The 14,598-nt window shown below is 44.4% G+C and overlaps 1 protein-coding gene across 1 annotated transcript in view; it reads right to left on the reverse strand.

Annotated features, from left to right (window-relative positions):
* Nucleotides 1–3,692, reverse strand: part of NADK (NAD kinase) — a 158,826-nt gene extending 155,134 nt beyond the window's left edge. The window contains exon 1 of the mRNA XM_077457630.1: nt 3,477–3,692. The gene's annotated coding sequence lies outside the window, so the exon portion shown is untranslated. The remainder of the gene's footprint in view (nt 1–3,476) is intronic.
* Nucleotides 3,693–14,598: the final 10,906 nt, after the last annotated feature.

The following is a 14,598-nucleotide window of genomic DNA, read 5'->3' on the forward strand; positions in this document are numbered from 1 at the left end:
GTTCACACATATGCGATTCTGGATGCGTTTTCAAATGCACGGATTAGCATGACAGGCTAGATAGGTCTTCCTATTGAAGTGGTTCACACAGACGCAGTCCACATGCAATGTGTTTTGAGTGCGATTATGTAAAGGGTCCTGTGCGAGTTTGGAGCGTTGCGTCCCAGACCCACAAGCGATAGAGAATAGTGGTATGCAGAGAGAAGTGTTTAGATAGGATTGCTACTGACAGACTTTTTTTGCACTGAAGACAAGAGAAAGCAGTTGAGAGTTTAAGGCGGCAAAATCGCACAAACTGGAATGTGTGAACAGGGGCTAAAGGGCCAGAAAGAAAAAAAAAAGTTCATACTAGTGCAATTTGTCATGCAAATTGACAGTTCAAAATCGCATGACAAGTTGCACCCTATTTGCGGCAATTGAATCGTTCAAATAGACTTTAAAAAAGGTTCCGGCGATTTCATTGGGACTTGCATTGACTTCTGTTAAATGAAGTCGCAAAGCACACAGAAATCACACTGAAGTAGCGAGATTCCAAAGTCACACTAGTGTGAACAGCAGGCAAGCAGCTGGGCTAAATGTATAAAAAAAAAAAAAAAAAAAACACCACACTCCTCTGCACCTGGAATTACATGTCCTGGGCGATATGATTAGCATCTCTCGATGGGAGTATTCTTTGCAAATTGAAACTTCACCACATTCACCAAGCTCTGGGGTGTTTCCTTCCAAATTGCAAATTTCCCTGCAAAGTAAACTGCGGGTTAATGCATGACCTGTGTCTGCAGCCTGAGAACTAACATTTCCTGTGAAGAAACTACATATCCCACAATTCAGCCCAGTGCTCTGCAGGTGAGAGCCAAGTAGTAATTAGATTTGACACAGACACAAATAGGCAGAGGAATTAGAGAAATCACAATACAGCGAAATAGAACATTAGCACGCCTACATTTATGATGTAATGGTGGGGCGTTTCATCACATATGGCGACCCATCACACTTGGCTACCCGCTGGACTGCGCATGCGCGACGCCGCCATATGCGTTCTAACACTGTGGCAATCTGTGCTCGCGTAGAATTTTGAGGCCACACCCGAGTTCAGGTTCAAGCCCCACCACCCAAGCGGACATAGAGTTTGATTATAATTATGGTGAGCGAAACGAGGCCGTACCCGAAGCGTGGCTAGCGGCCCTGTGGCAAAGTGGTCTTACAACAGTGTTGGAACGCATATGTCGGCGTCGCGCATGCACACTCCAGCGGGTAGCAAAATGTGATGGGTAGCCAAATGTGACATGACAGGGGCGTGGATTGGACACCGTGTGACCAGGAACAAGAAGCTGCCTGTCCCTAAATACAAGCAAGGTAAATTTATACATGGACATAGGAGAATTGTTTATCTGGGGAAAAAAAATTTTTCATGAATTAAAAAAAAAATAATTAAAGTCAGCTCAATTTTTTTTGTATAATGTGAATGATGAGATTATGCTGATTAAATAGATACCTAACATGCCACACTTTAAAAACTTTAAAATTACGGTGCTTAAAATTCTCCATAGAAGAAGCTTAAAAGTGGTTGTAAACTCAATTTTTTAACTTTTACCTACAGGAAAGCCTATAATAAGGCTTACCTGTAGGTAAAAAAAATATCTCCCCTCGGTATGCGCCGCTGACTGCAGCGGCGCATGCGCACAAGGGGATTCTCGGCCTGAAAATCCGGCAGTGGCCGACCGGCCGGAATGAAATCTCCCGCGCGCATGCGCGGGAGTGACGATATCGCGGCTCCGGCCACTCACAGCGCCGGAGCCGCGATACCCGGAAGAAACGCCGGGGGAGCATGTTAGCTCCATCGGCGTGGATCGGGTCAGATGTCGGGGCCTCATTCGAAGATAAGGATTTCATAATGAGCTAGTATGCGGTGCATACTAGCTCATTATGCCTTTTGCTTTGCAGGTTTAAAAAAAAAAAAAAATTGCGGGTTTACTACCGCTTTAAAACACCTTTACACGGTACCAGTTTAGAGTTGCTCAGGAGGTCTGGTGCTATAATTACTGCTCTCACTCTGACATCCGCGACAATACCTCACATGTGACAGAGATCGGTCTGATCAGCTGATTTCCTGGCCGCTGGTGGCCAGGTAAACAAAGGTGTGGAAACAGACGTGACAAACTACTTGTCACTCCCCGTTTCCAGGGTTACAGAAATTGGGGAACAACATCAGTTCCTCTCTCTCTCTGTACAGGGCAGCCATTGCTGCATTACTTAGGCGCGATAGGCCTAGCGCATTATACTCAATACATGTTTTCATTAATAAAAATGGAGGTGAATATACTCAAAATTATCGCTGATCATCGGCCATTACTAGTAAAAAAATAAAAAATAATAATAATAAAAATGCCATAAATAGTTTCATAGTAAGGTTGAATAAAGACACCAGTCCATCCAGTTCAACCTGAGTGAGTGTCTACAATTGTCCCTATCCCTGTATACTGCACACTTACATTTGTCCCTACCCTCAAGGAGCCCACAATACAAGGTCCCCACTCATATACTAGGGCCAATTTTTTTTTGGACAGAAGCCAATTAGCCTACCTGCATGTCTTTGGAATGTGGGAGGAAACCGGAGTACCTGGAGGAAACCCACACAGGCACAGGGAGAACATGCAAACTCCAGGCAGGTAGAGTCATGGTTGGGATTTGAACCAGTGACCCTTCTTACTGCTAGGTGAGAGTGCTAACCACTACACCACTGTGCCTCCCTTATATCCCTTATTTTGTAGAAGCTATAACATTTGCATCAATCAATATACACTTATTGCGAATTTTCTACCAAAAATACATATTGGCCTAAACTGACCAAGGAGTTTTTTTTTGGGGGGATATTTGGCATACAAACTGGCATACAAACTACTGCAGGGCACGGCTCGGACACTTCTGATTGGCGGTTGCAGTGACAGCTTCCTGGCGGGATAGGTCAAGTGGGTTTGGAGTAGGTTTGCGGACACATCAGAGCTCATCACTATTGTTGATGTATGTGCGTTCAGAAACACGCAGGAATGGTGCCTTTGGGGCGTACACATATAGCGCTAAGTGCAAGCACCACTCAGTACTGCGCCCAGCCGCCACATATATAAGGCTGTCAGGGCTTCTTAATAGGCTGCTGGCAGTGGGGCAGGATGATAGGCTTATACCTCCCAGGAATCCAAACACACCGAGATTTGATGTACATACATGAGGCCTAATAAAGATCGTACAGTGTATGGCCGATCACAGAACACTCTCTGCTCCCACAGTAAACACACACCAGCCTCTCATACACACTTCTGAGCGGTCACTGTGCCAGGAGCAACCTGCTGCCCTCCTCCACCTGCTGGGGGCGCTCCAATGGCTGCCAAGGCATGCTGGTGTTTGTAGTGGCCGGGCACCTATAGGGCTGCAGGCTGCTCAGGGCCCAGTGGTGCCCCATGTGCGGACACGTGACTCACTGTCAGCGCCCAGGGACTGGGTACTCTGCAGGTCTCCGCCCTCTTTCCGGTCCTACATAGCGCGCTCCGCTCCGTGCAGGGACGTCTTAGGCGGCTTGCGTCTATGCCGGTGCCATGGCACCCTCAGAGCCCTCTCCCCCCACCCTCCGCTCCAGAATGGGCTCCTGGGCGGAGGGTTAAACAATCAGTGGACGAGTCCCTCTGGCGCCCCAGTGCGCATGCGCCATAGCTATCCATCCTGGTCTCCGTAGACGCGCACGCCGATTCCCCGGCGGCCATGTTTGGTATTGGCAAATGGTGACGTGTAGTGCTGGCAGACGACGCTTCCTAGACAGCGAATGGAAATGACAGCTGTCCGAGATTTCCAGGGACGGTGTTTCGTCAGATTAGGCGACCTGTCAGAATGTGTAACGGAAGTGAGGTTCAGCCGCCATCTTGCTACACCCCGCACTTCTCCATAGTAGGGATACGCTGAGAGGAGGAAAGCGGACATCTTGTTACACCCACCGGTGTTTTGCATTTTTCACTTATTTCTAACTGTAAAATTATACCTCGTAACACTTTGAGATGGGAATGAGGGACACCTACTAGCGATCATATGTGGATATAGGACACGTCCCTTAAAGGGGACTAAAAAAGGGTCAATTAAATCCACAAGTGCTTTTTTTTAAACTTTAATTTGGCTTTAACAATTGACAAATGCAGCCATTTCAGATTTGGATGCAAAGTTTAGCACTGGGAAACACTTTTTGAAAGATAAAAAGTGCATTCTATGTACAAATATATAGATCAGATCAAAATAAGGGGGGCAGAGGGACATTGCTCCAAATCAGGGACAGTTGGGAGCTATGGTAAAGTGAGTTTATATAGTGAAATACAGGACTTAGAACTCCCTCTGACTGGTTATATGTTGAATTTTAAAAGCAGCCAACTTCTGTCAGATTAGTAAACCTATGAGATGAACGGGCTTGCCACTGCTCTTAAAGCGGAGTTCCACCCAAAAATGGAACTTCTGCTTTAAGGGAGGTGAACCCCCTGACATGTCACATTTGTCATGTCATTACCAGCTCCCACTTCCTCCTGGCACACCGTGGCACCAGAAGGGAGATCACCTCTCCCTCTCCACAATCATCTGCCACGTCACAGGTCCCAGATCAGTGCCCGGCCAGTGATGGCGCGCGGCCCACAGCCAGGCGCCCACCCTTACAATGCTGGTGCCGCAGAGAGGAGGGGGTGAGGAGCGGGGCTTTGTTCCCCCACATCGCTGGACCCTGGGACAGTTAAGGGTCTGATTATTAAAAGTCAGCAGCTGCAGTATTTGTAGCTGCTGACATTTAATTTTTTTTTTTTAGCAGAACTCCGCTTTAAAATTCAACATCTAACCAGTCAGACGGAATTCTAAGTACTGTATTTCACTATATAAACTCACTTTACTGTTACAGGCTCACCAAAACTGGACAATAGAAGATTGGAAAAACGTTGCCTGGTCTGATGAGTCCCCATTTCAGCTGCAACATTCAGATGGTCGGGTCAGAATTTGGGGTAAACAACATGAAAGCATGGATCCATCCTGCCTTGTATCAACGGTTCAGGCTGCTGGTGGTGTAATGGTGTGGGGGATATTTTCTTGCCACACTTTGGGCCTCTTAGTACCAATTGAACATCATTTAAACACCACAACCTACCTGAGTATTGTTGCTGACCATGTCCATCCCTTTATGACTACAGTGTACTCATCTTATGATACTTCCAGCAGGATAATGTACCATGTCACAAAGCTCAAATAATCTCACCACTGGTTTCTTGAACATGACATTGAGGTCACTGTACTCCAATGGCCTCCACAGTCACCAGATCTCATCCAATAGAGCACCTTTTGGATGTGGTGGAACAGGAGATTCGCATCATGGATGTGCAGCCAACAAATCAGCAACAACTACGTGATACCATCATGCCAATATGGACCAAAATCTCTGAGGAATGTTTCCAACACCTTGTTAAATCTATGCCACCGAGAATTAAGGCAGTTCTGAAGGCAAAGGGGGGTCAAACTTGGTACTAGCAAGGTGTACATAATAAAGTGGCCAGTGAGTGTATATAAACAGCCTTCACATAAAATCATGTGATTTCTGATTTCTAGAGTTCTAAAACGCATCAGAAATCACATCAGTGTAAACCAGGGCTAAGTGTAATTTCTGTCTGCTGCTTTGTTCCTCTGCTATCAGTATGAATCACTGCTGACAAGGTTTCCTGACACCAAGAGAAAAAGGTGACAGGGGAGGGAGCTCCAGCTGATTGACAGCATTAGCTCTGTTCCTGTGTGCTGTGAAGGGAGGGGGTGTGTCCCTTTCCTCCAATCAGCTTTCAGAGCTTTCCTCACTGATCTCTGCAGAGTGTAATTTTCCACCCCTTTTTTCTGACAGCTCAGACAAGCTTTATAAATTCTGGATTTTAGAATGGCTGTAGAGAAGAGAAGACTTGATTTAAACAGGTACATTATGTCCGAGGGTTTGATATATCTCTGTGTATCACCTGAGTCCAGTCACTTCACTGAGTATATGTAAGGGTCTACAACCACTTTTAAGCTGGCCATACACCTATAGATTAACTATAGATTTTCTATGGTTAGATGGAAAAAGTGGGAGATTCCTCCCATCCACACAGTTTAGCGAACATTGATAAATCTGTTGCACTTTTTCCATCTAACCATAGAAAATCTGCAGAAAATCTATAGGTGTAGGGCCAGCTTAAGGCCTTGTTCACATGGGGCATTCAATATTGTACACCCATATGAGAGTTGTGATTACCCACACAGGGATGCACAGGTGCATCCCCATATAGGCAGCCCCATTCATGTCAGTTGGAACGCAGAGGCTGGACAGACACAACTGCTGCTCCTAATTTGACAAATGTGAAGGTGCGTCTCCTCAAACCCACAGTCTGCATTTGGGGACCTGCACATGTCAGATTGGGAGAAACAGCCGTGATTTTGCGCAGCCGCTGCATCCCAATTGACATGAATGGGGCTGTCTGTATGGAACACCTGTGTATCCACATGCAGGTAAAAACAGCCTTCGCTCAGCTCAATACATTCAGGTGCATCAAAACAAAAGATGCCTGATGGGGGGGGATTTACTTTAGGAGTGGAACAGAATCTGGAGCTAATGTGCACATGAAAGGTTTCTAGCTTCAGCTAAATCTAACTAAAAAATAGAATTAATCCCACTGATATAACAGTCAACCAAAACTGTTACTTTCAAGGCATGTTGTGAATGATAACTGTCACAGTTGCTTGTGCTCTCAACCATCCTGTCAAGCCATCAAATGGCTGGTGTCATAACTGATCACATGTGCAGCACCATGGCAACGGTAGATCAAACAGAGGCTAAGATGGCAGCTTCCTTTGCTGCCAAGGATAGTTTTAGTTCTGCTTTTTTTACAGCGTTTGTTACCCCAACACTTCCCATTCCTGATATGTTCCTGCGGTACTATGTGCTTATATAGACAAGTATTCTATTCTCTTTGTATTGCTTCCGTTATGTGAAATTCCTGGTGTTCCTGCCAGTCCCCTTGCTTTCTTACTAAAAATGGACCACCCTAAGCAGGAGAGCACATCGTGGTCAGTTCTCTAGCTGTGCTCAGTCTACTCTCCTCCAATGATCAGAGTTGTCCTGACACGCCCCCCTATTCAGCCTTTCAATGGGAAGCTCAGTGTCCTGTTGATTCCCCCCCCCCCCCCCCAGCTCTTATGCAGCTGAGAACAGAGAAGATCACCCATAAAAAAAAGGTATTTGTATACACTAGAGTTGCACAATTGTCAAGAATTGTTATCGAGATTTTTTCCCCGTTGCGATCTTGACTAAAGTGTTTCATGATGCTATACAAATAATTCTCTGCTCTTCTAAAGCCCTCAAAAGAAAGGAAGAGAAAAACTGGGCAGTCAGCCAAGAATCATAACCTTTTTTATCAGCTGAACGTAAGTATAAACATTGTAATAATTTGTCAATGGAATAGACTTTGTGTGTAAGTGAAAAAAGTTTAACCACTTAAAGCGGTTGTATACCCGCTGATGTGTTTTTTGTGTTTTTCCTACCTGCAAAGGAAAAGGCATAATGAGCTAGTATGCACCGCATACTAGCTCATTATGAAATACTTACCTTAGAATGAAGCCCCGACATTTGGTCCGATCCACACCGAGGGAGCTGACATGTTCCCTCTGCGTTTCTTCCGGGTATCGCGGCTCCGGGCGCTGTGAGTGGGAGATTTCTTCCCGGCAGGGTCCGTCGTCTGCCGGGCTTTCACCTGGGAATCCCCTGTGCGCATGCGCCGCTGCAGTCAGTGGCGCATTGCGAGGGGAATATCTCCTAAACCGTACAGGTTTAGGAGATATTTATTTTACCTACAGGTAAGCCTTATTATAGGCTTTCCTGTAGGTAAAAGTCTCAAAAAGGACTATACAACCACTTTAAACACTAAACCCTATTCCAATATGGTGAACTGCATGAAAAAATCTGAATTCAGCAAACTAAATATATATCCCATGATAACTCGGTTTAGAGATAAAATAAACATATGGAACAAACTTAAAATGTCACTGGCGGGAAAGGCAAACCTTATCATACTGATACCACAGTTCATTTACCTGTTAACAGTTGGTTATCATGCGGAAGATATTCAGAGTGGTTAACTCCTTGTTCAGGCTGTTGCTGTGGCATACCAAATCCCCCAGAATTAAACTGGAGCAACTACAATAGCCAAAGGGAGGGGCCTTGCCCTGCCCAATCCTTGGATATACTATTTGGCAGCACAGCTGCAGCATCTGATAGGGACCGTGACTCCCTCATTTGGGGGGCTCATCTGCCAAACTCATGCTGTTCAGCTCGGGGGTGGAATCTATACCTAAGGGACTAGAAGCCCAACAATTCCAAAAAGCCTAACAAATCTATACCCACGTATGCACTCCTTCAGAAGGTGTGGAATAAAACTAAGGGGGGTAACAGGGTTCACGGCATTTAGCCCAATCTGGGGAAATAAAACCTATGCAGAACTAGCTAAGATCTAACAGGGACCCAGGTGGATCCCCATGGGTATAACTCACATGAGGCACATCTTTCACATCTTTAAGTGGTTAAAGGGAAGCCCTGCTTCCCTTTAACCACTTCCCGACCGGCGCACGACGATATACGTCGGCAGAATGGCACGGGCAGGCAAATTGGCGAACAGGTACGTCCATTTGAAATTGCCGACCTGCCCTCGCGTGCGCGCACGTGCCGATCGGGACCCCTGTGAGTCGGGATACCCGCAATTGTCTCACGGGGAGGCTGAATGGGGAAATGCTGAAGTATACAGCATCTCCCTGTTCTGCCTAGCAACAAGTGACACTTATCTCTGCTCCCTGTGATTTGAGCAGAGATCAGTGTTCACTAACACACAGCCACGCCCCACAGTTATTAACACGCCCCCTAGGACACACTTAACCCCTACACTGCCACCCCCTGGTTAACCCCTTCACTGTCAGTGTCATTTACACAGGAATCAGTGCATTTGTATAGCACTGATTGCTGTATAAATGACAATGTCCCAAAAATGTCCGATGTGTCCGCCATAATGCCACAGTCACAATAAAAATCGCAGATTACTAGTAAAAAAACTAATTATTAATAAAAATGCCATAAAATTATCCCCTACTTTGTAAACACTATAAATTTTGCGCAAACCAATAAATCTTTTTTTTGCGATTTTTTTTTTTTTTTTTTACCAAAAATATGTAGAAGAATACGTATGAGCCTAAACTTAGGAACATTTTATATATATATATATATATATATATATATATATATATATTTTTTTTTTTTTTTTGGGGGGGGGGGGATATTTATTATAGCAAAAAAAAAATTTCAAAATTGTCGCTCTTTTTTTGTTTGTAGCACAAAAAATAAAAACCGCAGAGGTGATCAAATACCACTAAAAGAAATCTCTATTTGTGGGGAAAAAAGGACATCAATTTTGTTTGGGAGCCACGTCGCACGACCGCGCAATTGTCAGTTAAAGCGTCGCAGTGCAGAGTCGCAAAAAGTGATCTGGTCTTAAGCCAGCAAAATGGTCCGGTCTGAAAGTGGGTAATGACTTACAATCCAAATACACATTGCCCCATACTATTCTCTTTTACTATCTACAAATTCAACACACCGTTAGGGCACATGGGGAGGCCATGGAGTGGATTCAGTCCCCCACTCCGGTCTTTCACATGCTACAAGACGCATCAGACACAAAAGGCATAACCTCCCAATGTTACAACATGCTATTGTCATCGTTCTTAGGACACCCCATGAAGGCAACGACCCAATGGGAGGCAGACTTAGGGCCCATAGATGGAGAACTGTGGCAGGAGGCCCTACAGGCAGTCAATACTTGCTCACTAAATGTGGCACAAAAGGTATCCCAACTAAACATACATTATACTGAGAGTTCACTATACTCCAGTAAAACTATACAAAATGGGTAGAATACCCGACCCACTATGCGGTAGATGCAGGCCGGTACCTGGGGATCTGATTCACCTCCTCTGGCGCTGCCCAAAGCTCCATAGATACTGGATGGAGGTTCTGGATATGCTGAATCAGGTGTCCCAGACCAATGTCCCCCTTGAACCACTAAACTGCCTGCTGGGAGTCCTGGAGGTGGAGATAGCAGAGGAGGGGAAGAGAACCACCATTGCCAGGGCATTGTTTCAGGCAAGCAAAACAATCTTACTGAGCTGGAAATCAGCCATCCCACCAAAGACTAAAAGGTGGATACAACACATGGGTAAAACGCTTATAATGGATAAATATACCAGCATAGAGGGAACCCTGGTAAATTTGATAAACTGTGGGGAGCATGGCTTGACACACCAGGACTGAGTCCAATGGAGTTGGTAGATATGAGAATGCTCAGAGGGGTGTAGGCACAGTCAGACATCCAGACGGACATTGAAATAGCTTCAGAAGTAAGAACAGGGGTATAGGCAGCATGAGGTTGACGTTAATGGGTGATTGCATGGCACAGAGTGTGACGAATCCAAAGGTACCATGAACAGAAACCAATGTTAATTGTTAACAAATGTGATCATATATGGTAGGTTGAAAAATTAAAGACTTGGAAATATACTGAGTTTAATATTGGAATGTACTGTTTGTTTTGTGAGCAATAAAAACCTTTTTGATTTAAAAAAAATAAAAACTAAACCCTTTTCTGACATTTGTTGATTTCAAGTTAACATAATTTATTTTTTTGCTAGAAAATTACTTAGAACCCCCTAACATATTATATATATTTTTTTAGCAGAAACCCTAGAGAATAAAATGGTGGTTGTTACAATGCAACATAAAATATTGCATTTGCGCAGCGGTCTTTCAAATGCAATTTTTTTGAAAATTGAAAAAAAAAATACTTTAATTAATAAAAAAATAAATAAAAACTACGGTAACCAGAAAAGTTATCCCTTTTTTTTCTTTTTTTGTATAATGTGAAAGATTTTAAGCTGCGAGAATCATGATCTTTTTTTCTAAGCAAAAACATCTTGATTCCCATTTTGGCCAGAATCGTGCAGCTCTAGTATACACAAATGTTTTGCCTTTCATTTCCATTTGAAACTGAATAGGTTATTTTACATGGTGATTGTTTACACAAAACAGGATGATGCCTCTTGTATTAGGAGAAATCTTTCTCTGTCCATGCACCCAATCCCCATCACCATCATTTTCCAGGGTTAATACAACTAAGGGGCTGTCACAGGCTTTCACCAAGGGAGCCCAATTATGCCCGCCCTCTCCACTAAGCTGCACCAATCATAGAAGCAGTATTACAGGCTCTATGAATGGAGGGGACAGACCTTTCAATCATCCGCTCTTCCTCCATTCATAGATCTTGTTTGATTTACAGAAGCTGTAGTATGGTGTCTATGAATGCAGCGGCTGGGTGGAAAGGATGGCCAATAGTCAGGCTCCCTTAATCCCGTGACAGCCCCCCCATTAACTCCCCTCGTACTGGAAGATTACAGTAGTGGGGGGGGGGGGGGACATGGACAGAGGAGGATTTCAACTACAGTAATAAAAGAGAAATCAGCACAAGAGACACATCCTGCTGAATGTAAATTATCTGTAGGGTTGCCACCTGTCCAGGATTCACCTGGACAGTCCAGGATTCACCTGGACAGTCCGGGTTTTGAATCATGTGTCCAGGTTTCAGACCACCTGAAACATGGACACATTATTCAGAATGGACTGCAGTTCCCCAAGTAACTGAGTACCACAACCACCAAGTACATAGGTGTGTGCACGTGCCCCACCCCTATACATGGACAGGAGAGGAGAGATGGCTCAATCTGCTCCTCCTCCTCTCCCCCTTACCCCTCTCTGCCTGCCCACCAACACTCCAATCCCCCATGTTCTGGGCCTCAGGAAAGGGATTGGCGGACTAGAAATTTGAAGCTCAACATACAATGTGGATGTAAGGTATTGATGCCTGAGCCTCCATCCTCCGGTGAGTGAGCTCACCATCCAATGGCTGTGAGTACACTAAGGTAAGGGGGACTGAGACGTAAGGGGTGCCCTGTAGACTCTGTTGTAAGAGGGGCTTTGGGAACCTTGATTTAAGGAGGAATGCTGGGAACTCTAAAGTAAGTAGGAGCTTTGGTGAGAAGAAACATCCTTACATCAGAGTTCTGCTTTATACCATATTCAAGCAATTCTGAAGTGATTTCTCAGTGAAACAAAAATCCAGGTAGTGACATCCAAGGGTGATGAGTGGTTATTTAAAAGTAAAAACAAATATGTGAATAAGTGTCCAAGCAATGAAGTGACAAGAGGAATCCACCACCATAAGCATTGGCCGCTTACCAGAAAACGTGGACACACACAGGTATACACCTGGTGAGTCAAACAGGCTTTATTAGGTTGGTCCTAAGGATCCAGATTCAGATCAGCAATGGAGACTCCAGACAATCAATCACAAGAGCATTGGATGTAGCCAATATGGGGCAAATGGAGGAGTGCACCTCACCAGGAATTTATGAAAGAAAGAAAGAAAGAAAGAAAGAAAGAAAGAAAGAAAGGGGCCACATAGCATAATTCCGTTTGGAATGTTTAATAAAGGTGCAACATAAGAATTTCACTTACATGCACTGTATGGAACAATGTTAGCGGTAGTACGAGGATCAGCATGCGTTCCCGACGCGTTTCGCTTCAAAAAGCATCATCTGGGGAGAGATGCTTTTTCAGCACAAGCTATCTCCCTTGTGCTGATTTTCCTGGGGTTTTTTTGGGCTGAACTTATGCCGCATACACACGACCAGACTTTCCGGCAGAAAAGGTCAGACGGAATCATTTCATCGGATATTCCAATCGTGTGTGGGCTTCATCTGACTTTTATTTTCAAAATCTTTCCGACGGAATCAATTCCTATCGGGGCAACCGTTCGTCTGTATGCTGACCAAAAACGACGCAAGGGCAGCTATTGGATACTGGCTATTGACCTTCTTTTTCTAGTCCCGTCGTACACCATCTCGTTCTAAACGAACGGCCTTTGGTGTGATCGTGTGTAGGCAAGACCGTTCGGTCGGAACTCTGTCGGAAAAACCGCCAGAGTTTATTATGATGGAAAAAACGGCCGTGTGTACGCGGCATTAGGCTTTACAAATGTTCCCTTCCCCCCTCTTCCTACCTGCCCTGCATATCCTGTAAAAAAAAGAAAATCTGCGCACTTATTTTTTTATGAATCCAGTCTGGTCACGCAATTGAGCAGCGCCAGTTCCCCTGTGTAAAAGAATGCTCTAAAACAGCTTTGGATTCCAGGAGCCCTGACATCTGCCATAGGCTCCCTTCTCTCTTCTAAGCACACAGATCTTTTTTTTTTTTATACAGAATAGGCAGGATCCACTGCGGATCGCTCTTCAGATAGTGACACAAATGTAAACAAGCCTTTACAGTTTATTTCCTATTTTATAAAGCAGCTGCAGCCTGAGTAGAAAAGCCTGTCCACTGCTTGCATGCTGCAGAGAAGGACCCCTGCTTTTTGTGAGGAAGCAGTGGTCTTTCTGCAGAGGTCTGACACCCCCTTGCTGAGTCAGAGCTAAAGTTCTCCAATCAGCAGTGAGCTCAAGTTCTTCAATCAGGGAATGTGGGTTTTGCTAATTGCAGAGCTATAAGTCTGACTTATGCCGGAGGGCATGTGGGACCTCTGCAAACAGACCACGGCTTCCACACAGAGAGCATGGGCCCTTTTCTGCAGCATGCTAGCAGGTACAGGCTTCTCTACTCATTGGTTCTGCCTCAATGGGGCCAAACATTGAGGTGCATACCCCCCACCCCCAAGGACTAAATCTCAGAGTTGGGAGGGATAGGGCCCATTGCAGAGTACATTTTATCTCATTCAGTTTTAAATAAAAAGATAGATTTTTAACCACTTAAAAACTAGCCTCTTTTTCAGACTCTGTGTTTACCCCCAAACATTTTTTTTTATATATTGTTTTTTTTTTCTAACACCCTAGAGAATAAAATGGCGGTCATTGCAATACTGTTTTTCACACCATATTTGCGCAGCGGTCTTACAAGCGCACTTTTTTTTTGGAAAAAAAATCACTTTTTTGAATAAAAAAATAAGACACCAGTAAAATTAGCCCAATTTTTTTTTATAATGTGAAAGATAATGTTATGCCGAGTAAATTGATACCCAACGTGTCACGCTTCAAAATTGTGCCCGCTCGTGGAATGGCGTCAAACTTTTACCCTCAAAAATCTCCATAAGTGACATTTTAAAAATTCTACAGGTTACATGTTTTGTGTTACAGAGGAGGTCTAAAGCTAGAATTATTGCTCCCGCTCTACCGATCGCGGCGATACCTCACATGTGTGGTTTGACTACTGTTTTCATATGCGGGCGCTACTCACATATGCGTTCGCTTCTGCGCACGAGCTCAACGGGACAGGGTGTTTTAAAGAAAAAAAAATGTTCTTATTTATTTTACTTGATTTTATTTATTTTTAACTATGTTAAGCACACTACAGATTGGCCATTGGGGCCCTTCTTATTGTCTCATTGATTCTACAGGTAATTCTATAATAACAAACAATCTTTATGCTGT

This window comes from Lithobates pipiens, unplaced genomic scaffold (assembly GCF_037356315.1).
Source record: "Lithobates pipiens isolate NorthernLeopardFrog02 unplaced genomic scaffold, aLitPip1_a1.2 Scaffold_27, whole genome shotgun sequence".
NCBI classification, from domain to species: domain Eukaryota; kingdom Metazoa; phylum Chordata; class Amphibia; order Anura; family Ranidae; genus Lithobates; species Lithobates pipiens.